This window comes from Haemorhous mexicanus, chromosome 6 (assembly GCF_027477595.1).
Source record: "Haemorhous mexicanus isolate bHaeMex1 chromosome 6, bHaeMex1.pri, whole genome shotgun sequence".
Lineage (NCBI taxonomy): Eukaryota > Metazoa > Chordata > Aves > Passeriformes > Fringillidae > Haemorhous > Haemorhous mexicanus.
The window spans coordinates 25,614,432-25,641,554 of record NC_082346.1 but is presented as its reverse complement, the minus strand read 5'-3'; the positions used below and the strand labels follow the sequence as shown (position 1 = coordinate 25,641,554).

The following is a 27,123-nucleotide window of genomic DNA, read 5'->3' as shown; positions in this document are numbered from 1 at the left end:
CACTACTAATATGTTCACATAAGTCTCCTGAGATATATTATATATTCCTTTGTGTTGAATATCCAATTTAGGACCTTTATGATATGATTTTTCAAAATAATCTATCAGTGTTTTAATGATTTATGTGTTCTAAGATGTTTTCCCATAAAGGTCTCATTTACTAACAATAATCTGGCTTTTTTTGGTTGTTTTTAATAAACCCCTCAACAGGGTTCCATGAATGCATATCTAGAAAAGACCTCATTGCTTGATTTGTAGTATGGTGTGTTGATTTAGACTGCAGGTATAAATACTTAGATCTGTTGCAGTGTTAATCCCAAGGTACTAAGTCCATAATTTTGATGAAGAGTGGATTGCTCATTAAAAGTTTGTAGGGGGTTTTGATATTTTTTTTTTTCTTTTAAAGATGATTTGTATGCAAGAAAGAAGAAGAAGAAGAAAATAAAAATTTCCAGGACAGTATTAATTCCCTCACTTTTCCTACAATACCTGTCTTATTAACAACACACTTGCCAACATTTGCAGTGCATGTGGCAAGGTCCTTATATAATATAATGTTGTTATTTATTTTTTTTTCTAACACATTGTTCAGTAACACAGCAAGAGTACCTTGAGTGCAAGGGCACAGAGAACAAGATCAAATAACCTTTAATTTTTGTGATGTGACTATATATATTTTTTTAACTGATGCTAAGGTTTTTGATAGTCAGCTGTTTAAAACTCCACAAAATTCTTTGCATATAACGAAAATGTTCAGCATTCTAGATTTAAAAAAAAAAAAGTCAGCAAACCTGATGGACAGGAGGAAACCCTCTGTCCTGTGGGATTGCACATATGACTAATATGCATATAGCATATAAGTCTTTAAAAATGCTGAAATTTGTCTATTTTGCCGTGCAACTTGTGTCACTTGAGCTGGCTGGGAATGTGATACTAGTAATTTGTTATTCAGCTGTACTCCAAATGATGTTGTCTGTGTATGTTTTTCTGAGATTTTGAAGTGTTTGAAAGTAGAGGTGAAACTCTGGAATCTTGGGCCCTATTTCAGGCTCTGGGAGTGAATATATTCTGTTGGATGCTGATTTTTCTGCTTATTCCTTGTGTGATATCCCTGTCCCAATCTTCTTTGCCCTATCCTGAAATTTTTATTACAATTCTATTTTCCCCAAGTAAACAGTTTGTTTTTTGCTAGAGGGCCTCTTATCTGGCATCCAGTACCATCCAGTGTGCATAGAGGTTCTAACTAATAAGTTGTTTATCCAAGTTTCTTTCACTGTTTGAATTCTTTCACAGTCCTGTCTGCTGGTCTCAGGTTTCTGTCCACTATCCTCAGTTTCATATCTAGTTCTCTGTCATAAAAAGGATCTCTCCTCTCTGTGTTGCATTTCCACTGGCTCCTGTAGTTCTGTATTCTGTAGTTTTTCTCCTTCAATTTTGTGCTTCATTCTTCCTGGCTTCCCTCATCTGAATTTGTTTTTTCCTTTCATGCCTGTCTTCCCAGCCATCTCAGACTTGGTCTGTATCCCAAACTCAAGATTGTGTTCATTGTGTCAACTGTTGCAGCTTTTTCCCACGTTGCAGTTCTTTTGTTTAGTCAAATTTTAGTGGTTCCTCTCTTTTCCATCCTTTTCTTTACATGGATAGCTTATGTTTTCATACTTGTTGGATCCAGCAGGGGTATCACTGAGAATAAATTTAGATGCCAGTGATCCATCCTGATAGTCAGGAAAGCAAGCAGGCCTATCAGGAGATGACTTTGTGGGGAACTCATATCTGAGGTGCAGTGCAAAAATGGGATACCCAAACAGGGGCAGCTGGGACAGGCTACAAAGGGAAAATTTAGAAAAATTATCCTGGTATGTAGGGATGAGATCAAGAGGGCCAGTGCTCACCTAGAGATGATGCTTAGGAGGGAGATCCAGGTCAGCAAGAAGAGTTTCTTCTAGTACTTGAGTAGTGAAAAGCAGGGCAATTAAAATATGAGCTTCTTTTGGAACGTGATGTGTCATAGTGACAGTGGATCAAGATAAGGCTGGGGTACCCTGATCCTCCTGTTCCTTAGTGAGGCATCACCAGCAGGGTCTCCCAGGCCTCTGTGTCTCTGTGCTTAGTAATAAGGGCTTGAGGAGAGCAGCTGCCAGCAGTGGCTGAGGATTCAGCTGGGGATTATTGTGATGACTCAAATCCTACCAGTGCATGGGGCCAAAAGGAATGCCTGTGAATGTTGATAGAGCTGGCCAGTGTCACAGCGAGGTCCTTCCCTAGCATCTTTGAAACATCTTGGATACCAGGAGACCCTCTCAATGGCTGAACAAATGCATATGTTGCACCCTCCAAAAAAGGCCAAAATACAGCCCAAAGAGCTACAAACTGGGTAGCTTGCTTTATGTCCCTGGGAAAACAGGGGCATGGGTTTTCTTGGAAGACATTTCTGGTCACAAGAAGGAAGTGAATGGGAGCAATCAACATGGATTTGTCAAAGGTAAATCATGCATGACAAGGCAGATTGTCTTCTATGGTAAGCTGACTGAATATTTGGAAGAGGTAAGAACAGCAGATTTAATTTTCCTGGACTTTAGCAAGATTTTCAACTCAATCTCCAATGACATTCTTGTATCCAGATTTGGACATAACAGATTTCTGGAGAACTAGAAGATATAAAAAAGACTGGTTGGATGGAGGGATGGATGGATTCATTCAGAAAGAAGTGCTTAGTGTGTCATATAGGGAGGTTGGTAACATTAGGGGTACTGCAGGGATTTGTGCTGAATAGTGACAAAGTGTGCTCTCGTGCTTGCAGATTACACCAAATTGGGGGGAGATAGTTGTGCTCGATGATGGGGCTGCCATTCAGGGGGACTTTGTGGCTGTGAACACAATGTCCATCTGGAGCTTTATTCAAGAACAGCTGCAAAGTCCTAGAGTGGTGAAACAGGAGCACTTTTCACTGATACAGGCTGGGGACTGACAGGCGGAAAAGCAGCTCTGCTGGAGAAACCTGGGGTCTTGGCAGACAGTACTCTGACCATGGATCAGCAGCAGCACGCCCCTGCAGAATCATAGAATGGTTCCCAGCTACCAATGTAAAGCACAGCACTGAGGGCTGCTAAGGAAAAGGAAAAAAAAGAACTCAATCTCTGTCACACTCTATACAAAGGGACATAAAAGATCATCTAGTTCAACCCCTCCTGCCATGGGCAGGGACGCCTTCCACTAGACCAGGTTGCTCAGAGCCCCATCCAGCCTGGTCTTGTACACTTCCAGGGATGGGGCATCCACAGCCTTGCTGGACAACCTGGTCCAGAGTTCCACCACTTTCACAGTAAAAAATTTCTTCCTACTATCTTATCTAAACTTTCCCTTTTTCAGCTGAAGGCCATTCTGCCTTGCCCTATTACTGCATGCTCTTGTCAGAAGTCCCTCTCCAGCTGTCATGTAGATCCCCTTTAGGTACTGGAAAGTGCTTTAAAGTTTCACAGGAGCCTACTCTCCTTTTCCTCTCCCTTTCCCTCTCAATCTCCACAACCCTGACTCTCTCAGCCTAAAGAAAGGAAGGACAGCAACATCCTGGGCTCTCTGAGAAGGAGCATAGCCAGCAGATGGAGGGAAGTGGTTGTCCCTCTCTACTTGGTGCTCATTAGACTGCATCTAGAGTGCTGTGCCCAGTTTTGGTATTCTCAATACAGGAAAGTCATTGATAAATAGAAGTGAAGTTGGTGGAGGACTACCAAGATGATTAGGGAACTGGAACACTCATCCTGTGAGGAGAGGCTGAGGGAGATGGGTTTGTTCAGCTGGAGAAACAGATGATCTCAGTGGGATCAAACAACAGCATACTGGTTTTTTTTGGAGGATATCACTGAGAAGATGGAGTCAGGCTCTTTTACTGAGATGTGGGGAGAGGACATGAGGTGGTGGTGTTCATCAGTTGAAACACAGAAGGTTCAGGCTTGATATAAAGAAAAAACTCTTTCCACAAGAAGTATTGAAGCTGTGTAGAAGGTTGCCCTGAGAAGCTGTGTAGCTTCTGTCTTAGAGGTTTTCAGGACCCAAATAGGAAAGCTGAGCAGCCCATTCTTATATCTGACTTTGATCAGGAGTTTGGACTGAGGGACAGGTGAAGGTCCCTTCTAAACTATGTTATCCTGTGAGTCTACAGCTGTGGATCTTTAGTTCCCAGAAGCCTTACAAGGATGGTATAAGTACAGACAGAATATGTAGGTGGCTCAGCTGTAACATATCAAAACAAAATCAGTAACAGTAACATTACAGTGAGCTTGACAAAAGCCTCACTTGTATGTCAGGGTAAGCATTTTGCTGTCTCTTAGAAAGATGCACGTAGAGCTTAAAGCATACAAGTGATTAAACATTTTGAAGAAAACCTTTTGTAATGAGGCAAAAGTGTATTTTTATCTAGCTTTCCTTGGAAGGAGGAAAAATATGTTTTGCATATTTGCATACCATATGAACTTTGAAGCAGCTTTGACATGGACACCTGGCACAGAATGGGTCGTCTTGAAAAGCCTTTGGCAACTTAAAATAAAAAATTATTCTTCTACAAGTAAGTATCTGTCAGCCTTAAAAATTGGTGATCTCTCTTGGTCGTTTGTCATGATATGTATGTGTATTCATATTATGTAGCTCATAATGCATCATTTCAAGGTGATGATTTTCTGACAACCTGTTAAATCAGTTGCAATCAATTCTGATTTCCACCTCCCCCCCCCTTCCCCAAATATTATATACTAGATCCCTCAGATGATTATTTTTTCTTCCTGCTTTTTACTCCCTCCCCTGCCACATTTTCAGGGTGGGGAATAAATAAAGGAAGAGATGTAGTCTAAGATGCAAGAAGCCCAGGAACTGTTTTGGAAAACTTTTGGCTAAAAGTCTGCAAATCAGAAAACTTGCCTGTTGCAGAGAACTACTATGAAATAACAGGCTGGGTCTACATGTATAGTTAAAATTTATTTTTCTTTTTTGTTATTTAAGTATGAGATGTTATATGAGGAATGATCTTTTTCTGAGGTTTTGGCCTCTTCATTTGTATTTGCTAACCTGTCCTCTTTAGATCTCCTCCCTAAAACAAATGGTGATTTCTGTAGCAAAGTGTAGTTCTCATGAATAAATGATTGTATTTAGCTCCTTCAAATATTAGGTATTTATAAGCACAATGTGCATAATTTATTTTCAGAATATATAACATGGTAAAAATAAATGCTTCATCTGTTGGTCATTCTAGAGCTTGATGAAGTTTGTGCTGCTACAGTTGCTTTGTGGTAGCAATATTCTGAATGTAAATGCTTTTTAGAAGTGTGCTTTCATTATATGTTTGCTTCATAATCTTATAGTATGATGAATAATTTTTTGTAATGTTAGAGAATTTCTTTTGTGAGGCAGTTAATAGCAGTAAATATCACCATGACATTAATAATTCCACAAGCTTTAGAAGGTTGTGGAACATTGCTGTGAATATCTTGCGGACATCAATTTTGACTTCTGTGAATTAAACTCTTTCTTCAAAGCATTGCTCTTACAAAAGGTTGTGTAAAAGAGCAGTAGGAATTCTCTTCCAATAACCTCCCAGTGTTCATCTTTAGTTTGTTATATTACTTTTGTTGTACTTCACCATAGTTTGTTTAAATGTGACACTGTAACTTTTCAAAGTAAATCTGATTTATATGGGTACCGATATATTTGTTAAGCTTTTTGGAATTTATTCTTTGAAGTTTTTTTTTTTTAATGGATGTAATAAATATTAAAGTAAGTATTTATCCAATATGCTGTTTATTGAAGAGTTCATAAAACATACTGTAAAAATATTTGTTTAAATTATTAATGTATTCAATTACAAAAATTTCTTCTTAAAACCCTTTGCCTCTAAGGAAAAATCCTGTTGACCAAGTTCAGAATGTGAGCTTTCAAATTACCTGGAACCTTTGCCTTTAGCTCTGTGCTTCTATTTATGATGATAAAATGTGTAGTGTACCTGATAGGCTGATATTTTTTTCTCCTTTTGGGTGCTTGCTAAACAGCTTCCTTTGTTTGACAATCAGTGCTCACACAGCAACAGCAAAAACTGTTCCCTCTCAAGGATACAGTCATCTAATGGGGCTGTAATATGTTGATGGATACTCTCTCCCCCCACCCCCTTTTGATTTTCTCCAACCCCTAGTTGTATAAAACCATTAATGGCAGGGCACCTTTGTCTTTAGTTTCTCTCAGCTGCCTAGGCAAGCATTTGTTTCTTATTGAGGGCAAGATTTGAATATACAGGAGAAAAACTTAAACAAAACATAAATGTTTTGCTTACTTTTGAGGGTTCACTGAGACACCTTTGTGGTATTGTGCCATGTCTCAGTATGCTTAGATAGTCTCTGCCCTTCCCTTTTCTGTAGTCTGGGATTTAGAATGACTTGTTCACAGTTTACAGTCTTCTTGATGCATGTCTTCACATTTCTGTTCAATATCTAAATCTGTTTCACAGTTATCTTGGGATTTGTTTTTTTAACAGTACAGCATCTGACTTTTTGATCTGTTTATTGCTTGGGGTGTTTTTAAGCTATAGCAGCCAGGACAGCATGAGTTACACCTTTTTCCTCACGTGGCCCACTGGAGGCATTCAGTGGCATTGAAAGATGTTCTCCTTGAGTTATTCTTCATTGCAGATGCTTACTCAGCAGTCTGGATTTTGGATTGAACTCCTAGACATTCTCTTTGCAATGGTTCTTGCCTTTTAACGTCAATGAAGTGCTGCTGGACTAGGTATCAATACTCTGAAGTGTGCCAGGCTGTAAAGATGGATGGCAATTTTGGTAATATGGCAGCTTACTTTACACCCTATGACAATATTTTCAGATTCTGCAGATAAATGCTTTGTGTACTTCGTAGGGAGCAGGGGATATCCCTTAGCAGGTTGTTGATGTTTTTCTCTGATGTAACTTTTTTTTTCAGTGGCAGCAGGATCCTTGTAATGCATGTGAGAAAGCCCTTTTATCCTTCTTCACTTAATTACAACAGATTGTGCTCTTACAGATGAGGAATTCAGTACAAGTAGAGCACAGAAATGTTTGTCTCTCAAGGAGCCAGGCATACATATGAGATACAGAGAGATCAGCATAATTTAAAATGCTTGTTTGATTTTCCTGTACAATGTACTGCAGCATCATGCATAGGTAATGTTAATAATTCTGCAGATTCTGTGTCTACAGAAGAGCTGAGAGAACATGGTCTGTACTCAGTTGCTTGCTCTTAAGACCCTGCTGTATGTGTGCACAAAGTCACTCACAGTTTATCCTTAGGCACACTGAACACGTCTAGTTGCTTCAAGCTGTTGGAACAAGAATAGGAAATATCTCAAGGACTGAAATCTGACACAGGGTCGTAAAACCATGTGTTGAGATGTAACAGGGTATGTTGGCATCTCTTCACCAGAGATGTTTTGATGCTAGACTTTCTGAAGAATGAGTTTGAAATACTGTTTTACAGAGGATTGATTTTTTGCTTACTTCCAAATCCACTGTGTCCTGAAGTCCTGCAGCAGATAAGATCCTGCTGTCCTGGCTTTGAAGAGACAGTGACAGTTTTGTGACCAACTGTATTTTCGGTTAAGACTTCCAAGACTGTGCCTTTTGTGCACATGTTCTTGTGTAGATTGTGAGTACATTTACTATTCCAACTGTATTGGTGTCAGGGTTGCTGTTTGGGTGCTGTGGCTATTTGGAGTGGGCTTGCTCATTCTTCCCAAGCATGGAAGGGGAACTGACACATTTGAATGCCTGCTCAGTCGATTGGTTAACTGCATGCATGTCTCCAGTGTTGGTTTGTTCACAGTTACAGGTTTCACCTGTGGTTAAAATACCCTTTTATCCAACTTTCTATGTCAAGTGGACATCAGCTGTCATTAGAAAAAGATTAAATCTAAGTCCTTTTTAGCTGCAGTTTTTGTTGATGTGATGTGTATTCCCCCCCACCCCATCTGATCTTTGATTGGTCCTTTCATAGCTGTTAACTTTGGGGATGCCTTTTGTAGTTCTTTGGCCTGTCTGATTCCAGGTTTTCTCTTGCTTACCTAACATCCTGCTTTCTCTGATGGAGAGCCCTTTTCTTGGAGGAGAGATTTGGAAGATGAGCATAAAATTGACTGTGGTACAATATAGCACAGATTTTCAGGTGTTTTCAAGTCATGCCATGCTGATTAAGGCATTGTTATGATATCCTGAATGTCATGGAGCCATAGAATGGTTTGTGTAGGAGCAGACTTTAAAGATCATTCAGTTCCAACCCCCCTTTTCACTAGATACCTTTCACTAGACTCCCTTCAGGTACTGGAAGGCAGCAATTAGGTTACCCTGAAGCCTTCTCTTTTTCAGGCTGAAAGAACCCTTTCCTCAGAGGAGAGGTATTTTGCTATAGATTGTTTAGAAAATGAAGTGGTTAAATCTTGGCCTTTTGATTTTATAGATTTATATGATTAATTTTTTTATGCCTTTAAAAATCTGAGCTAGTGAATTGAGGTAATAGTTTGGTGTCTCATCAGAAATGTTAACCAGGGTTATATTTGGAAATAAATGGGAAAAATAGTAAGCAGAATTGTATCTTACTTATTTCACAGTCTATTTTGAAGGTGCATGCAGATTCTGAACAGCTTTCACGCTGAGTCAGGCCTTTTGACTTTCTTCATGTTCATATTGCTAGTATAAATACAGAAACATTTTTTCACAGTTCTTAAATTTTCATTTAAATATATTTCCTTGTGACGCTGATGTGAAATGCTACAATATGGTCCTACTGTGTTAGACAGCAAAGGTGCAACCTGGGTGTTCCTGAAAATAGTTTCTTGCTGAGAAGTTTGTAAATAGTGGGTAAAACTCACTGGCAACTGTAAGTCAAATATATTTAGCCAGTTTTTTGTTTCTTAAAGGGGTTTACTGTGATCTGACTTCTAGGACAGTAAAAACCTGCTTGTGTACCTAATGTTCTCTGTGCCATTCTGTTATGCAAGACCTCCTTGAAGTCATAAGCAAATAGGAAATCTTTAGATTGCTAACCTTTTGTTAGTGGCTTTTCTCTTGAAGTCTTTTACAGTTCTGTAGTATTTAACTTCTTACTGTCCCTGGCAGAAACAACTACAATGAAATTGATTATTTATCTGGTTTAAGCATACCTTGTCAAAAAAGGTTGTAGTTTTAACTGTTCTTTTTGAAATCATTAGTACTGTGAAATGGAAGCATTTGGAAGGCTACTTTGGACAGTTATTTTCTTGGGTTTTGCTTGAAAATATTTTATTAATGTGGTGTTTATTAACTGCCATCACCTGGTGTCGAATTGTATCTAGAGCTCAGGGCTCTATTATGGCTTTTTTTTATTCTTATGTTAGGTCAAATGTGATTGTAGGTAAAAAAATGCTGTGAGCTGTGGATTCCCATCTGAGAATTCTTCAGCTGTGTTTGGATATGCTGTGTGAAGACTTACTGTTATTTTGAAGGTAGATAGTCCCAGATGTTCAGTTAGTATGTGCTAACATAAAAAAATACAGTGTGACAGTATATAAGAATAAACAATGGTAAACCAAAATGGAATACTTTCATTTGAACTGATTTCTAATGACACTTGTAGTATTACAGGTGTCTGTCTCCTCTTAATTGCACTAATTACATATGTGTAATTGGTGACAGCACATATAGTGTGTAGAGAAGAGATATTTAGAAGGCAGACTCAGTACTTGAGGGTGCATTTTGAGCTTCAACAATTTTTTCTCTCATCTGTCTTTTATCTTGTACTTTCTCAGCTTTAGACTATTTCCTGATGGAAATGTAGGAAGTGTAGTGACAAGTTTGTCCTTCTTTATCCAGCAGGCTCTCTAATGAGTTCACTGATGGACAGCACTGATGTCAAACTGTGTCTCTGTAAAACTAAATGTACAGTGAAAGCTGCTGCAAGTTTTGCTTGCATATCAGGCTTAAGATTACATGTTTTTTTTTTAATGTTGTCTCAATGTCTTTTCTTTCATGTTCCCCAGAGCTCCTCCATATACTACCTTTTCTTTTCCTACTGTCCTGTTACTGGGATCAGGGTTTAGCAGAAACCCCATTTTCATAATTCTGTATCTCTTGGTGTTTGAGTACTTGTTTTCTTGGTGTGGTGTCTGCCAGCATCTCTTGACTGGTGGGAAAGGGTGATCTGTGGTTAAATGAAGCAGCTGTTACAAAGGGAAACAGAAGTGATGCTTGGTACAGTTTATAAAGTTCTTTGCTGTTTGAAAACTGGGTTATATGTATAGTGTAGATTAAATTTATCCATATTATGTGCATATACACAGAGGTATATACAAAAATATAGAATTATACCAGATTATAGGTATTTTTTATATATATAGGATATAGATTGTATGTATGTGTGTGTGTGTGTGTGTGTGTATGTGTATATATATATATATATATATACCCCCTATAATATATAGATTGTAGGGTGGCTTGTACCACAGTCATTGGGTATTGTAGGGAAACCTGACTTACTACCAATGTATACTTGCCTTGGGTATGAATGAAGCACTTTTTTGTGGAGTCTTTAACCCATAGTAAATTCATTGCAGTGTCTGTCTGCTCTCCTTCATACATTATAAACTGAAAGAGAAAAAAAGATGAAATTCAACTCGATTAAAAATCAACATGTAACTTTTTTTGCTTTTTGTCCCTAAGTAGGAAGGACATATGTATAATTTGCTAAATATTTTCTTCATAAATTAAGCATGAGAGGAGTAAGAAAGTTATACAAGATTGGCTAATGGATAGTAAGAGTGGGAGATAGGAAAATAACAACCACTTCAGTAAGAACATTGAAGTGTACATTTGAAGGAATAGTATCTTAATATCACACTGTCTGTTTGTGGTGATGCCTGCTCAAGGAAAAGATGTCAAAATTTTTCAAATACCAGCAGCTTAAAAGACCTGAAATGTCCCTGAAATGAAATGTACTCTAGTATTAGTACATGTTTTCTTCCCTAACATTTAGGTTCTGTAATACTTGGTGTGTAGTGTCAAGGAATATATTCAAAGGCATTTTCTGCTGCTCTGAATGATATAAATAACATGGATTTTCTGTATAATATTAATACTGATGGAATTATATTTAATACAGATTTTCAGCTTCCTTCATTATCAGGCACCTAACAGACATTGCAGAAAGGTTTTTCAGATTTTGTTATTGAAAATCCCTGACCACTTCTTTGATCTTAATTCCAAGGATCTTAAATTTGATAGTCTTCTTGACTTTGTTTGAAGATTTGTTTGAAGATTTGTTTGAAGATCTACCTTTGATTAACCTGTCTGATAAACATGAACATTTACCATGTCTGATAAACACGAAGCTGCACTGCTCTCAAGGGAACCAGTGTTGTGTGTTCCTTTTTTTCTCAGCTTCCTGGTTGCTGAATGCTGCTTGCATCTGTTCTTAGCCTTCCCACAGAGGAGCAGTGGCAGCAGTACAGAATTGATACTATCTTTGAAATCTGCACAGCTGCTGGTGTGGGTCTGAGTCACAGCAGTGAGGTTGACCACAATCTTGTTAATGCACTGCTACTTGACCAGTCAGTTAATAAAAGCAGAATCACTCAAGCTGATCGATGATAGACTTTGAAATAAAGTTCTATGATTTTTATTTGGTTCTTGTTTGAAAAGCTTTAAAGGAAAGATGAAATTATGTATGGATCCCTAGTAAAATTTCCATAGCAAAATCAAGCCATGTGCTCGCTGTGGGTAGATTTGAAGAACATACCCTTTTCAGAAGGTAGAAAAAAAAATGAAGAAAGAAAAGGGTGAGGCATCTAAGGCACAATAGAAAATGTGGTTTCTTTCTTTTAATTTACTAAATGAATTGTTTCAATTCATACGTAGAAGATTTTTAATAATTCTGTTGGTGTTTCTCTTGTGTGTTCACATCTCTTTCAATATAAGTTTTCTGACTGTAAAAGACTTGAGTAATGGTAATTGTAGGGGTAGCTGGTATTTGAAGTGTAAGGTGTATACTTTTTTAATTTTTAAAAAACTTTTCCTGCTTTATGTCAGAACTTTGATAGTGTGAATTAAATTCCACAGTTTAAAATGATTCTGCCAAATTAATAGCAAGATTCTCTAGCTTTTTTTTTATGTAAATATGAACTAGAAACAAATAAGACTTTTCTTTATTGGCTTACAGCCATGTTCCTTGTTGTGTTCTCAACATCACAGTTGTTTTTCAGTGAAATGCATGGTACTGTCTTTCTTCTGTGAAGCTTGCTGATTTTTTTTTTCCTGTGACTGTCAAACATTGTCTTTTAGTAGGATGGACTTTCTCTTTTGAGCGAATTACTGCAACTGGTAACAAATAAACATGAGGCTGTACTGAATGAACAATTTCCTCCCTCAAATTCAAAGCTTTTTTTAAAAAAAAAATTGTTTTTTGACATGATTTTAAATGAATGGGTTTTGCCAGCATTTCAGCTTGTGGATTGTTATTTCTTCTATATGTTGACTGTATTCTCACTTACTGGGTTTTCCTGACAGCTTTTTTTTCCAGTTTTTCATTCATTAGCCAGCATCTACAGGGTGTTCTTTCTGTGTGATTTTCTTTCCTTTAAATTTTCTCATTCTTTTGGTTGAATTTCTAAAGATAGTTACTACTTTCTCCTCTTTTTTTTAGTGTACTTTTCCAGACTTTATCTGCGCTTAATTTTAGTTTCCTTAAGCTGGTTTGATTTCAAATCCCTTTTGACTGCATCATCACTAATAAAGTGGACCATTGTTTGTTACTGAGGACAGCTGGCACAGATTGAGATCTGTCCTTTCTGTTAATCTTTCAGCCTTAAAACAGGTAGCTGTGTGTGCAGTGCTGTTGGAAGTTTTCCCAGCCATGTGATAACCCTCAGATTGTTCCCAGAGGTTGGGAGAGTGCAGTTGGCCTTTATCAAAAGTATTTCAGGACTTGTTCTGACATGATGATTTGCATTTCAGTGTCTGGGAAAGTTTTAGTCATTAATATATTGATGTAACCTTTCAGGTTAACTTTTGTAAATGCAATAGTTAAGCCAGTTACTAACTACAGGTTAGCTCAGTTTTATCTGTGATCTGCTTCCTAAAAGTTCTACTCTGTGAATCATTAATATTAAATCTGATGCTTTGAATGATTCTGCTAGCTGTCCAAAAAAAAACCCCAAATGATACCCAACAACCAAAAAAAACCCTGAAATAAACAATCTCAACAGTCCATCCAACTCCCTTATCCACTTAAATTTTCTGTTTTGCTAATTTGTAGGAGTTCTGCATTTTCCTGCTAATTGTAACTTTCCCGTTCTAATGTTATGTGGAGTGTTTGGCTTCTTTTGCATTCTGTATTTCAGAACAGACATACTCATCTGAAGATTTTCTGGAGAAGACTTCCTGCCCCACCCTTTTTATCTGTTCTCCCTGAGCCAAGCAAGCCTGCTAACAGGATGGAGTATCTCATAAGATGTGTCAGTTGAGTTATATTTTTGTTTACTTTCCGAGATTTCCAGCTACCCTTTTTATATTCCCATACTTCTTGTGTTAGCTTACTGAGAAGCAGAAGTTTACAAAGATGCTCTGGAGATATTCTACTGTTTGCCACCTTCTCCTCCCTGTGACCCTTTAGCTACCCACGCTTGCCATTCATTCCTTTGGAGCTGTGATCTAGGTTGCCATTTGTAAGTCTTGTTATTTTATTAAAGAGGACATTCTTTGCCTTTAATTTGCTCACTGGTGATTTGAATGACAGCAGAGTTTTAGCCTGCCAGGCTGGGAAGCACAGATGGCACTTCACATGGCTGAGAAAAAGTGGAACTCTGGGGAAAAGAAGCATATGTTTTCCTGGATTTGAGAGAACTAAAAGAGGTCCAGTGCTTGAAATGTTTTTCCAAATTTTCCCCAAATTTGCACCACATGTGCAATAGTGTAATGCATTAGCAATGTTTCTCAAGTATACAGGAAATTCTGTAAAGTGAAAAATGTAGGCCTGCAGACACTGAACAACAGTGATGTGTCTTCCAGGAATAATGGGCTATGTCAGCTAGGGCCATGTAAATAAAAAGGAGAAATGAGTCAAGTGGTTGGGCCATTGTGTCTTGAAGGAGAGGAGCAGGAAAGAACTTGAGAACTGTGCAGTAATAGGTTTATTACCTTCTGAGTCATCTGTCTCCTGGCAAGTGGATAGGTTAAAAATGTGTTTATATTTGAGATGTTATTTTGTGCCTTAATTCTTCATTTGGCCCTTTAATATGTCCATGAAAGGAGTCAGGGGATTGTGCACTGTTCTGTGTACTGCATCAGTTTTGAAGAGTGTTCTGAGTTTGTGCCTTGAGAAACCATTTTGTGTCAAAATTTCAATATCACGAAGAACCTTTGTACCTCAAAGCAGCTATTTTATATTTCCTTCTCTAAAGGATAAGCACTTAATGATACTAAGTTTTGTTCCTAATTGTTATATATGCTGTTAAAAATGGTGTTCTCTTAGAACAGCATCAAAGTGGCAAAGTACTGTGTTACAAAGAAAAACAAGTGTGGGGAGATCTTTGTCTTTCATGGTTATTTTGATGAATATTGAGGAATAATGCTCCCAGAGCTGGCTTGATTGAAAGTGGAATTCAATTGACCAACTTCTATGTCCTTCTCAAACCAGTGGTAATCAAAGCTTGTTTGAAGGGGAACCTCCTATACCAAACTGAACTGCAGAAAGGATCCTGTGCACTTCTCTGCAAAACAGGTGATTCCTGGGAGCTGCTTCTCTGTGCAGTAGAAGTTTGAAGATTTGACTTTGTACATTGCATATGTCAGCTTTTTTAGCTCTTAGCAGTAAGGAATCTGAAGGAAAAAAAAGTAACAAAACCAAACCCCAAACCATTATGTAATGTATATAGAAAACCCTATATGATTTTTTAAATGTGTACATTAAAAAGAATAGCTTTCCTTCTGTCTCTGTGGGATATTTTTCTTTCCATATAGGTATAAGAGAAATTAAATTCAGTTTTTCAGTTATATACCTACTTCTCCATTAGAAACATAAATTATCTCTTAAAACTGGGAAAATTATGTTCTGAGGCTCACTTGGGCTTACAGAAGGAATAATTTTCCATTTATTTTTCTTTACCAATTTACTGATTTTGTTTGCTTGTTGGAAGTGGTTTTGTTGTGTTTAAATGTTTTAAGTAGTTTAAAATAGATTCTTTTCATGCAATGCAACCCTACCATAGGTTCAGTCACTTCTCTTGAAACTTGAAAGTGTAAAGCTGGCAGTGGAAAATGTGGGTGACTTTACTAAAAAGCTGGTCTGTGTGCTTCAGAAATTGCTTGTACTAGAGAAGATGGGATTATTATGCTTCGGAGTAGATTTGTGTGTTTGGAGTAATAGAAAATAGTTAATAAATAAAAAAATGGGTTGCAAATTTACATACTTGAGCACTGGTGAGAAATCCAGATATACGCAGACTGGTGACCAGAGGCAGATTGCAGTTGTATGACCCAGCTCCTGATCTGCTTCCTTCTCAGATGATGTGGCTGGGTGAGAGCAACAGGGTTCTAAACCACACCAGCTGGTTTCTAGCTTTGAAAAACAGATTGTTAGGACCAGCCAACAGGGCATTTGTTGATTTACATTCAGATTTGCATTAGCTCTGATCACAATCACACTCAGAAAAAAGCAAGTCATTTGGATAAGAAAGAACTGGTTAAGCTGAACTTGCCTTCTTAAAGGAGAAAGAAAGCAATTGGCAAGTAGGACCTGGGAAGAAATAACAATAGTCTTTATTGAGTGTGAGGGCATGTATGGGAGAGAAACATCTGAAAATAAATTTATGAGCAAATCTTGTTTGAAAAGGATCTTGTTTGAAAAAAACCTCATCAGAGGATGAAGTCTAGTCCCAGAAATGGGGAGAAAGAAACTCAGTGGCTCAAGATGATCATTTATATATTTACCTAAGAATACTGTGTAAGATGATGAGGTTGATCCTGGACTCAGAGGGTAGAGCAGATAAGGAAATATGTGATATTTGTCATAAAGTTTTCAGTTTTCTGTTCAAATTCTGTTCCTCAGATCTACCGCTGGTATCCTGTCCATATCTGAAGGGAATGTTTGTTGTTTTTATTTTTTTCTCTTCTTAGTGCGTAGTTTATCCTCTTATGAAGCAGAGACAATTTGCATTCTCTAAAGGTGGGATTTTGAGTGACATGTCTGATTTGTCCTGTGGTACTGGGAAAGTAGTCCTGGCCTGGCATATGGGTCTAGTGTCTGTGTTCAGAGTTAAATCAGTCTGCCCCAGTCAAATGGACAAAGGATGAGAAAAGTGTTTCCTTTTTTTCTTCGTCTTTGCTGCAACCCTCTGTATTCCTAAGGTGATATAGGTATTTTCATCTGACACTTCTGTAGTTACAGTCACTAAAGCGTGGCATCCTTGAACTCTATTACCTTGCTCTTGTGCTTTCAAATTCTGTGTCTTTTTGAAATGCAACTTAAATTACATGAACAGTGTTGATGAAATGTTTTGGTTGCAATGCAGGAGACTGGATTGAACACTGCAGATGTTATTGAATCCTTTATAAGGAGATATATATATATATATATATGAATTAAAAAAAAAAAAAAGAGAAAAAAGGTAAAAAGGTAATGACTAGTCTTTGTACATCCAGCAATTCAAAGTCAGAACTGGGCATATAACTAACATTTTCTATCTGTAAGTTCACTCCATGACCTTTATCTCCAAAAAGATCTGTGTAAGAGAGCAAATTTATATGAAAGGAACTACTATCTAATGATGATTGTAAATACTCTTGAGGTGGTTGAAACAGAAATGTGAAGATTTTTAAAAATACTTTCAGTTTTTACATTATGAATAGAATTCAAATCTCAGGATTTATTAGCAATACTGGGCTGTAAAATTGTCAACTTTTTGGTAGTTTTGAATGTTTCAGAGTAGACTGGCTGTTTTAAGATAATCATAATTTATGTAAAGTGTCTGTATTCTTTTTATGGCACTGTGGGAAAAAGCCCAAAGAGCTTTATTTCTGTCCTAGTAGTAATGTAGGGCATGGTGATTTGCCCAGCCTGGTAGGACTGGACGGCCTTTTGGTACTGCTTGCAATTCTGTTGCTTACAAATAAATCAACTTGTAAATTTAGTAATAGTTCTTTTCATTATATGAAATGTAAATGTTTCCACTTCATGTTTACCATGAGCCAATCTGTCTAAATCTATTTTTCCATATGTATGGCTCACATAATGTGCTACCTTCTACTTGTTAATGAGGTTGGAGATATGAACTTGTAAGAAAATACATCATAATGCTTCATACAAAAGTTAGAGTGAGCATCATTCTAGACCATGCTCTAATGTGTTTAAGCTACCTCTTGCAGGTGCCCTCTGCAAGGCAGCCCTGCTGAATTTTGTTCTGCTTGGCTTCTTGAGTCACCTTCAGCTGAAAGTTTCATCTCTCAATTTTTGTGAAGCAGGCAGTGTAGCTGATTTGATGAGAGCTGCAATAAAATAATGAGTTTATTTTTTCTGATTTTGATTTTTACACATGGAGCAACTGAGTTGTATTTTTTGGTTTGAGTTTCTGAGATACTTTATCACAGCAAAAGCTATAACCTTTTGATTGAGTATACTTTGACCATAGCCAAAGTATACCCAGACTATCAATCTCAAATAGATGTGAAAATAGGCTATCTCCCTGTTTCCCTCAGGCTTTCCATTTTTGGAAGTTCATGGGCTCTGACTTTTTAGGTGCTGATTACTTTAAATAATTTATTACATGAATAGGAAAACACAGAATTTAGATTTGTTTTTTATCACTGTTGCTGCTTTTGAGAGCTTTAGAGTTGCCAATTCACCTTTAACAGTACAACTGCTGAAGCTTCTCTTTAAAATAGAAAATCACTTAATTTTCATTCAAAAATAAGACTAATTTGGCAGAATTCTCATTGCAGTAAAAGTCAGTTATCTGAAGCATTTATAATTTTTTTCCCTTTGTTCCTGTTCCTGGTGCTATTGTTGCTTTAATTGGTTTCCTGTTTATTTATTTTTTTTCTTTCTTTCATTGCTTTCCTTGAAGTTAGGTTCACAAATAAGTTTTTTAAAAACCAATTTCTTGCTGTTTCAGAGTCTGATAGTGCAGCTTTTGATTGCTTTTCTGTTAAATGGCCAGGAATCAACGTTTAGTTCAGTAGTGTGCTGCCATTCTGAATTAGTGAGACAACTGTTGGGAAATGATGTACTAACTCCATGCCTTGATAACTCCAAAGTAAGATTTTGTTTAAAACAGTTTTTTCTTCACTGAAAGAGTAGTCAAGCACTCTAACAGGCTGCCCAGGGAGGTTGTTGAGCCTCCATCCCTGGGTGAATTTAAAAGATATGTAGGTGTGGCTCTTAAGGACATGGTTTAGTGTTAGACTTGGTAGTGGTAGGTTTATGGCTGGACTTGATGATCTTCAGGGTCTTTTCTAACCGAAATGATTCCGTGATAAAAACTAATGAGCTTTTCCTCTTCTACTTTCAGAGACTTGCCTATGCTTCAAAATGAAAGTGAGGAAGAGGAATCCCCGGAAGTATTAATTTGAACAATAATTTTTGCTTGTAAGTAAGTACTTCTCATTCTTTGTGATGTTGCCTTCACAATTGAAAACTGCTCTTCTGTTGATAGGACTTAGTGAGCTGAGAAGAGGAAACTTTGCAAAAGAGAGGTCAGCTCCTTCACTTTTCAGTGATCACTGGCAAAATGGGTCAATCAGATACCCATTTCACCTTTTGTTTCTCCTTACACCCATTTCTCTCCCTTCTCCTCTTTGCCTCTGCTTCTCAAAGAGAAATTCTTTTGTAGGTTCATTATGTACCCTCTGTCTTACATACAAAATCCTGTATTTCTGGGCCCTTTCCATCTGTATTGCAGATATTACATGCATTTCTCAGAGGTGAGCTGTACTTCTGCAGAGGCTGGGCACAGGCCCTACTCCATGAAGTTTTTCAAGAGTTGTAAGCAGCTAAGCTGTTGTGGGTGGAAAGTATTGTGTGTTCTGGATATCCCAAATGCAGTGCTTCAGATTCTTATGGTTTTGAAGGTCTGGGCAAGTACCATAATAGTCATGTTTGAGGACACGTTATTTTTTATTGAAATATAAGTTTGCAGAAAGGTAAATCTTCATTTCACAGAAGAATGCTTAAAGAATGAACTTCACTGAAACATGAATCTGGGTGTGAACTTGGAAACCAAGAATATTATGACATTATTCTTTTTTTTGATGCAACTGTAGAAAAGACTGTTATGATCAGTATTAACTATGATAAGAAAGTTGTGAAAATTTCTTAAACTTTCACAATTAAACAAATTAGACTAAGAGTTCAAGTAAATTTGTTGCAGATTTGATGCTTTTACAGTTCACCCAACTTCACTAGTGGCTGTCAAACTGGTGACATCTAAAGTGCTCTCAATTATTTTGATTTATTTTGTGCACATATAACTTTAAAAGTACTGTGGTATTGTATGAGTTTAATGGATGGTTTATTTAAAAAAAAAGAAAGAAAAAAGTGGGATTTCAAATAATGTTCTAGGGACCCTCTGACCAGCCAGAACAAAGAATATGGTAATAGCTTTCCAAGTGTGTCCAGGGTTAGCTGTTGTGACTTCTTCCTGTGGGTGAGAGGACTTGTTTCCATTTCCTGAACCCAGCTTTCTTCTCTGTCTTACTCCTGCTGAAACGAGTTGCCCAATTTATCTTACAAATCCAGAGGAAAGCTTTTGTTGGCTTTTGGGATGGATCAGCTCAGATGACTGTTCAAAAAGGTGTCCAGATGGTGCAGAAGAAGCAGAGAGATTCTGCAGGCAAGAGAAGAGTGTGGCCATGTAGGAACCTGTCCCTTCAGGCAACTGTCAGTCAGTGGACTTGCCTAGCAGGTTGTGGTAATGCTGTCTTGAAGTTGTTAGGCTGGGAGTACATGATTTGGCTTTGGAGAAAAACAGGCTTCTGTGGATGCTTCAGACTAGAAGTGGCTAATCTTGCCAGATCCCTGCCAGCCATTGCAGTTCATCAGAATGGTTTATTGATATGGAGTAGAAACAATGATTCAGATGGAAAAAAATCTTAGCAGGTAACTAGGGAATCTGTAACTGTCTTTCCCCCAGCCCACACTCCAACTCTCCAGCCCCATGTGTAGTATCTGTGTGCTGCAGGCTCTGAAAATGAATGAAAGGTAGGAGAATTTTCATGACTTCTCAAAACCTCACTTGTAGTCAGAATTGGCTGGTCCCTTGTACATGATGTTATGTAATAGAACAATTATGTAATAGAACAATTTGTATCTTGATTTGAAGTTTTGTAAATTAAAATCTGTTTCCTTGTGAGAGCCTGCTTGCAGGCATGCATGCATATGTAATCACTTATTTTTGTACTTCCTGTTGTTCTGTGTTCACACTAACTTGCTTTGTCCGGAAGCTCTGGTGATGGTTTGACTGTCTTTAGCAGAGATGTCTTCCTTTCTTTAGCAAGAAAGAGGCACAGTGTTTGAGAACTGCATGAAACCTCTTCTTGCCTTTTCTGTTTGGTTTGTGTGGGAGGGTAATTAAAAGGATTTGAGCAGGTCTATAAACTGCAGTGCCTGGAGCTATAGTTAAGCCAGTGGTTGGGTATATGCATTGCTCAACTGCTGAGGGAGGTTGAGCAGTGGAGGAATGCTGATTTGGGCTCAGTGTCTAGGTAAGATCTAGGTGGTGCTGGTGGGTTGAGAGAAGTAACTGTGCACTACAGTGAGGTGATATCTTCCCTGCAATATGTGATTGTGCAATCCATGGATCATGTTGGATTCCTACTTCCAGTCAGATCTTGTAATAAGCTGCATTTGGAATTATTTTCTGCTATCATAGTATGGCTTGGGGAAACTGTATTATCATCCATATACTTATTTGATTTTTTTTCCTTATTCTTTTCAGATATAAAAATGTTTCCATGGTAGCCTTTCCTTTTTTTCCCTAAATCATATTTCACACTTAGTCTAATCCATTCTATCTTTGAACTGCTGTTCTATAGTTTGTTGGGAAATAAAGATAAAATCAACATTTTTTATTGCATTCTAAAACACTTTCTGATCCTTTCTCAGATATTCTGTAAGTTAGATTAATCTGCAATGGGCTTTTCAAGATAAACTAATCTCTGGATAAGGCCTGTATATCTTGAGTTTATTTATTGTAAAGGCACCTAAAATCTCAGATACATATTCTCTGTTTCTACATATCTAAATAGATCAGTGTATGATTCCTGATGGAAAATACCTTTTTAGGAGGGTATGTTGCTGATTTAGCCCTGCCATTTTATTAGAACTGTCTCTCTGTGGTTCTGGAGTATCTCTGATCTTACTTGCTACTTTCTCTCTTGCCTGAGGATCAGCAAAGTCTGTTTCTTGTTCTAATATTTGGCTTCACTGTGCTCTTCTATCCTGGTAGGTATTTAGCTTGGATTCTTCTTTGAAAGATTGCTTCCTGCTCCTCTGTCTCTTTATTAAAAGTGTGTTCTAGATAAGTCATTTCTGATGCAGTGGCACAAACAACATTTTTTTATGTTTTTCTTTTCAAGAAAAGAGGATGCTAATGGATCCATTGACACACATGTTTACTGCAGTAAAAAATGATACCAGGCTGAGACACTGCAGAGAGGTTGGAAGATTGGAGGAGAATTTAACATGAAGCAGGAACTTAGAATGATCAGAGAAAAATGGGATTCAAGCCATTAAGGGCAAACTTAAAATCCTGATTTTAAATTAAAGAAAGAGAAAACAGGGGAGTCCAGGATAAGGAATGGCGGAGAGTTCTGAAGAAAGAAATTGAGGGTTAAGAGCAACCTTAAATCAAGAATATCAGTAGTTGTAAGAATGTAACATCACACTAGGATGAATAAATGAAAGCCCTGTCATTCAGCACTGTAAAACTGATGTAGACCTCTCTGCACAACCTAGGGTAGAAATGGAGTCAACTAGGTCATTGTGTCCAGTTTGGAGCCATGCACTTAATGCACGCCAAGAAATCAGAATTATCCTGCTGAATTGGAGAGTCTAGGAGAAAATAGTATTGAAAGTGTAATGTTTCATCCAAGTCCTGTTAGGAGAGGTTGAAATAATAAGAGGCTGATTAAGGAGCAAAATTTTTTCGCCCCTTAATTGTCTATCTCTTGTGAATGAAGCATAGGGAGAACAGGTTTTTGTAAATGATGCTGAGAAGGAGCATAGGATCTCTTTCTGCATATTGCAGTATTTCTTATTTAGTTTTTTTTTTTTTAATAAATCTTTCAATGGACCAAGTAACATTTTATCTCGAATGCATCTAAGTTTAAACTTAAATAGTCCAAATCTAAAACATCAACTGAAAACTTGAAAAAAACTAGACATGATAACCTGGTGGATATTATTTGGCTCTAAATTAGTACTATTTTTACAGTACCTGAAAAGCCAAATTTCAAATACTGCTGATAGTCTGTACCTTTTAAAATGTCTAGGATTAGTCTGTTACATGAAACTAAACTTTTGTAATGACCAGTTGTTTAACGGGACAAGATCAGAGGAAATAGCCAGGCAAGAAGTTTCCTGCTTCACAAGCTCTTTCAGTTAAATAGGCGAGGATTTACATCACAGGATTTTTAAATTTTTGTTTATAGTATGAAATACAGAGAGATAGTGTATGTGGGATAAATGTATCTGTGAGTTACGATTTTTTATTTAATATTATAATTTTTAGATGAAATGGTAAGAGGGGGTGATAGTCTTGCACACTTTTTGCTGTTGAGTGAAAGAAATTGTACTTGTCATGGGGAGGACAAGATGTGGGTAAGTGTCAAGGTGACATCTATAGTATAGAAATATTCTGCAGTTGTTTTGGCTTTGCTCTTTTTAAATGATGTAATTATACTACACTAATAATTCAGTACTTCTTTATAGTTTGGATTACATTAAATAGTGGCTAATAAACGCATCTGAAACTGGCAGATCCTGTTAGCATAAGAAAATTTTCATTTAATTGTTTTTGCACTTCTGTCTTGGTGGGGTTTTTTTGTTACTAATTTTTTTCTTAAACAAATATTGAAATAAGCCAAGTCTAAGGGGAATGAGAAAAATTTGATGTTTGCCAGTATGTGGAAAAAAATCTAATCAAGACAGAGGTTAATTGTAGGGTGATTCACTTGAAACTGATCCTAATGATACTGTCTTAATGAGATTGATTTTCCCTAAGCATATTTGTCGTAACTCATGTTAACTGTATTAAAATTGGTTAATGGATCCAAATACCTGTCAGTAAGGGGAGAACTTTCAAACTCTAAGGAAGGCTCCCTCTTTGCTACATGGCACGAGGTTCTTGGTCATTGGCTTTAGCTCTTGGGAAGAATACATTGCTCCTAATAAATGTCTAAATTTGATAGAAAGAGATCACTAACTGTTAAATTGCTTGGCAAGTTGAACTGGAAAGTATTTGGATAGAGCCAAATGTGTGATCTCAGGTCTAGAGACCAATATTGTAGATTGCACTTATGGATTAGAGACAATGGTTTTGAATAACACAAGCAGTAGAAGGGGTGTAGGGGAGGTGATATTAACTGCTGTATACAATATTAATGGGCTGTGGTGAGTGTATAATGGCTAGTTTGGGGTTCCTAAGATTAGTCAGAAATAGTCTTAAGAGGTTTAGAAGAGAGCTGTAAAAATGCAGATTCTGGGAAAGTATATCTCATTTTAGAGATTTAAGAAGCTTGTTCTGTTAAAGTGTTACTTGAGCAGTTTTGAAGATTTGAACTTTAATCCTAAATGAAAAGGCATTGGTGAGAGCTGAAAACAGATGTTTGGTAACTAAGTAGGTGAGCAGTTTATGTGGGAATCATTTGTTTTCATTTTCTCTTTTAATCATGGATGGTTTTAGTAAAAACGTGTGCCTTTTCTTGGAGAACGTGTGTGGTCCTGATGCGAGAAACAGGAGAAAGTGTGTGATCATTGGATCACAAAGCAAAGATGTATTAGAGAGGAGCAAGACAGTATAGCAGAAAATACACATTAGATGGGGAAAAGCAAGGATTGCAATTGGGTTTGCAGATGGAGCTGAGACCTCATGTTGTGGCTCGGGAAACTAAGATATTACAGACTGCTGTGGAGCAATCCCAGTCCAATTCCGGGTGCCGAATTCCCCTCCGGAGGCAGGCTGTTAATATTTCCTTACCCAAGTCAGCCTGTTAGTGGTAACGTTTTTGTCACAAATACTATGTAAAATACAATGTATCACAGTAACAGGAATATAAATCTGTGACATCCATCCTTGTCTTAAGGCATTACCAGCTCCTTTTCTGCCAAATACATTTTCAGGCATCGTATTGAATCTTCTTATGCAGTAGCTGTATTACTCCTTTCTCCTTTCTAGATGGTGTGTAGGTTTTTCACCTGTTGAGCTGATGGTAGAATCCTTCTGAGTGAATGTTGGCTTTGCAACTCTTCCACTGAACATGTTCCTTTCCAGGAAATATGCTAATGTTTTCCAAAGTTCTTTTTCTAAAAGACTGCTTTTTGCACCTTCCTTCCCAACCACATTAATATTAGTGGTATTCTTTTTTTAATTTTTAACCATGGAAAAGTACTCCTTTCCCCTCTAAACTTAAGATTGGCTTAGAAAGGCAGAACTACTGTATATCTCTCTTGATTCTTCACAGTGTAGAAGTTCCCTTGTGTTAAAATTGCTTTTTTCCAGCATGTTACAGTTGCAGTGCTGGGCAAAGGTCACGTTTTTAGTGCCTCTAAATGTGTAAGAATAGCTATTTACTTTATATTTCCCTTCAAGCAGGTAGTAGTCTGGAATTGCATGCTTCTGGAGGGCAATATTTCCATTTTGCACCATTGTCAAATGACTTGGATTGTGTCATCAGCATTATGTGCAGTTGTGTTTGGCATGAACGTAGTCTGAAGGGTGCGAGGAGATTGCTGATTATCCTGTAACTCTAAGAACTTACAGCTACAGGAGTTACAACTCAGTGCTTTTCTCACAGACCCGAAGGCACCACTCAGCACTGTGCAGGTGGTCAGTGAACACTTGCAGCAGTTGATGGTTTTTGTGCACCATCTGTGTCATGCATCCTTTCTTCTTGATTATCTTCAACATGTTTTGGTAGTTGCTGAAGTAAAAAAAATATGGAAAAATTATGTATGCTATTGTTACATGTTCATACCACTCCTCTGAGAAGAATTCGTGTATCTTCTGGAGAGTGCCTGAATGAAAACTGGTCTGATGAGACACATGTATTTCATAGAGGGGACACTAAAAAGCCACTAATGAAGTTGTGGGAAGTGGACTCTTGAGTCCTCATAATTTCCTGAATGCTGTGATTAGCATCCCACAGAGCATTGTAAAACAGTTCATTAATCATAGTCAGTGACAAAGAAGGCTCTGGAATGTCAGCTGTATTGTGCACCTTTCTGTGGTTACAAGATCTCGTGAACAGGATATTTACAAAAACAAGTACATGTGTGCTGTGATGGGCCACTCTTAGCAGCAGTATGACAATTAATGCTTTCTGGAATAAAGAATCAATGGAGTAAAACTTCTAGTGTAGCAATACTATTAGAATAGGTTCTTAAGTAATATTGCTAAAAAATATTTTATGATCGTTGTGTTTTTCTGTTACTAAAACATTTCCATTTTGAATGAATGTTCATATTAAAAATTCTTGCACTAATTTTGTCCCACTGGTTCCATCCAAACAGTTCATCTAGTTGTTTTCAGTTTGCTGATCTACATGTTTTCTTATTATTTTATAACCTTTTATCCTAGTATTCCAGATATTCCAGGAAACTAATTTACATATACCTGGAATCTCTGTTTTTCAATTAATAATTGTTGCTGTTAACTAACGTGTATTTCTTAAAATGTGTTCTGATATAAAATGATCTGTATGATGAATCTGAGTTACTAAGCTCCATTGGATGGAAAAATTAATGCAGATATTTTTGGAAGTTATTTTGCAAAAACCAAAAATGGAACATTCATTCTACATCAGTGCTACATTGTTTATTTGAAATGGTATATTTCTGAAAACTATTCCAAAGCATACACTTGAAGTCAAAAGTCACTAAATCAGAAGTATTCCACTGATCCCTAGATTTTTCAGCTAGCAGCTTTTATTTAGTTTTGGCTCTTTAGTCTGGGTAGCAATATTCCAGAGAGTGTTGTTAGGATGCGACCAGGGAAAAGTAGTCTCAGAGTTTGGGAGAATTTTCCAGCAGCATATATTAGAGTGGGCTTAATGTTTTGGTGTCTCACTAGCAGGGAGCATAGCTTGAAGCAAGATCAAGAAAATGGATAACTTGAACTCTGTTCACAAAATTAGTGGAATATAGTTCATGCATTCTAAAGGCTTCAGAGAGTATTTTACCATAAGCTTTCCACATCTTGTTCAGCTTTTTTTCTTCCATGTGCCTTTTTGGAGCACTGATCTTTCAGTCTTGAGCTCTGCAAATCTCTTAAATTTGGAAGAACTTGAGGGTTTTTCCATTTGTCTTCTATTGCTTATTGCCTGCTTTTCATTTATTCCTTTGCATCAACTTTTTCATAACTGAGTAACTGTAACTGTTGTAAACGTGTCCTCTAGAGATGGAGTGGATGGCAGAGAGAATGGGATCTTTTTCTAGTCTGTGCCAAATATAATGAGTAGGTTATGTGTGCTTTCCTAAAAATATATGGATTTTCTCCAGATCTCTGTGCACTGAGACTCAAATCTCTTCTGTAAAGAAGCATCAGAAAAATTAATTGATAGCTTGATTACAGAAAGTAATCAGAACTTTGATGCAATTCAGTGCTCCTGTGCATGTATGTGCTCTTTCCATGTAGTTGCTGACTAAGTCATGGCCAACTACTTCTGTTGCTGTCTTGTATTTCAACAGTATTTTAAACTCTCCCATTTCTTTAGACATGTTAGGAGCATATATCCATATGCACACAGAAAACAATTTTTAATTTTTTTTTTATCTATGCCCTTCTTAGCAGTCATAGTATGAAGAATTTTTTTTTTCTGTTTTCTGTTTTGTTCACATCTATGGTACTTTTTCTAAAATGTAATTTATTCTGGTACTCTG

At 37.2% G+C, this 27,123-nt stretch overlaps 1 protein-coding gene across 6 annotated transcripts in view; it reads left to right on the top strand.

The window, feature by feature from the left end:
* The window catches only part of FUT8 (fucosyltransferase 8), a 96,250-nt gene that overhangs the window by 3,108 nt on the left and 66,019 nt on the right, over positions 1 to 27,123 (top strand). For 3 of the 6 annotated variants that reach the window (XM_059849312.1, XM_059849310.1, XM_059849307.1), the window contains exon 2: positions 18,539 to 18,615. The gene's annotated coding sequence lies outside the window, so the exon portion shown is untranslated. Of the gene's footprint in view, positions 1 to 13,471; positions 13,490 to 18,538; positions 18,620 to 27,123 lie in introns of those variants that run through there. The other 3 variants (XM_059849311.1, XM_059849309.1, XM_059849308.1) reach the window with 2 other exon arrangements.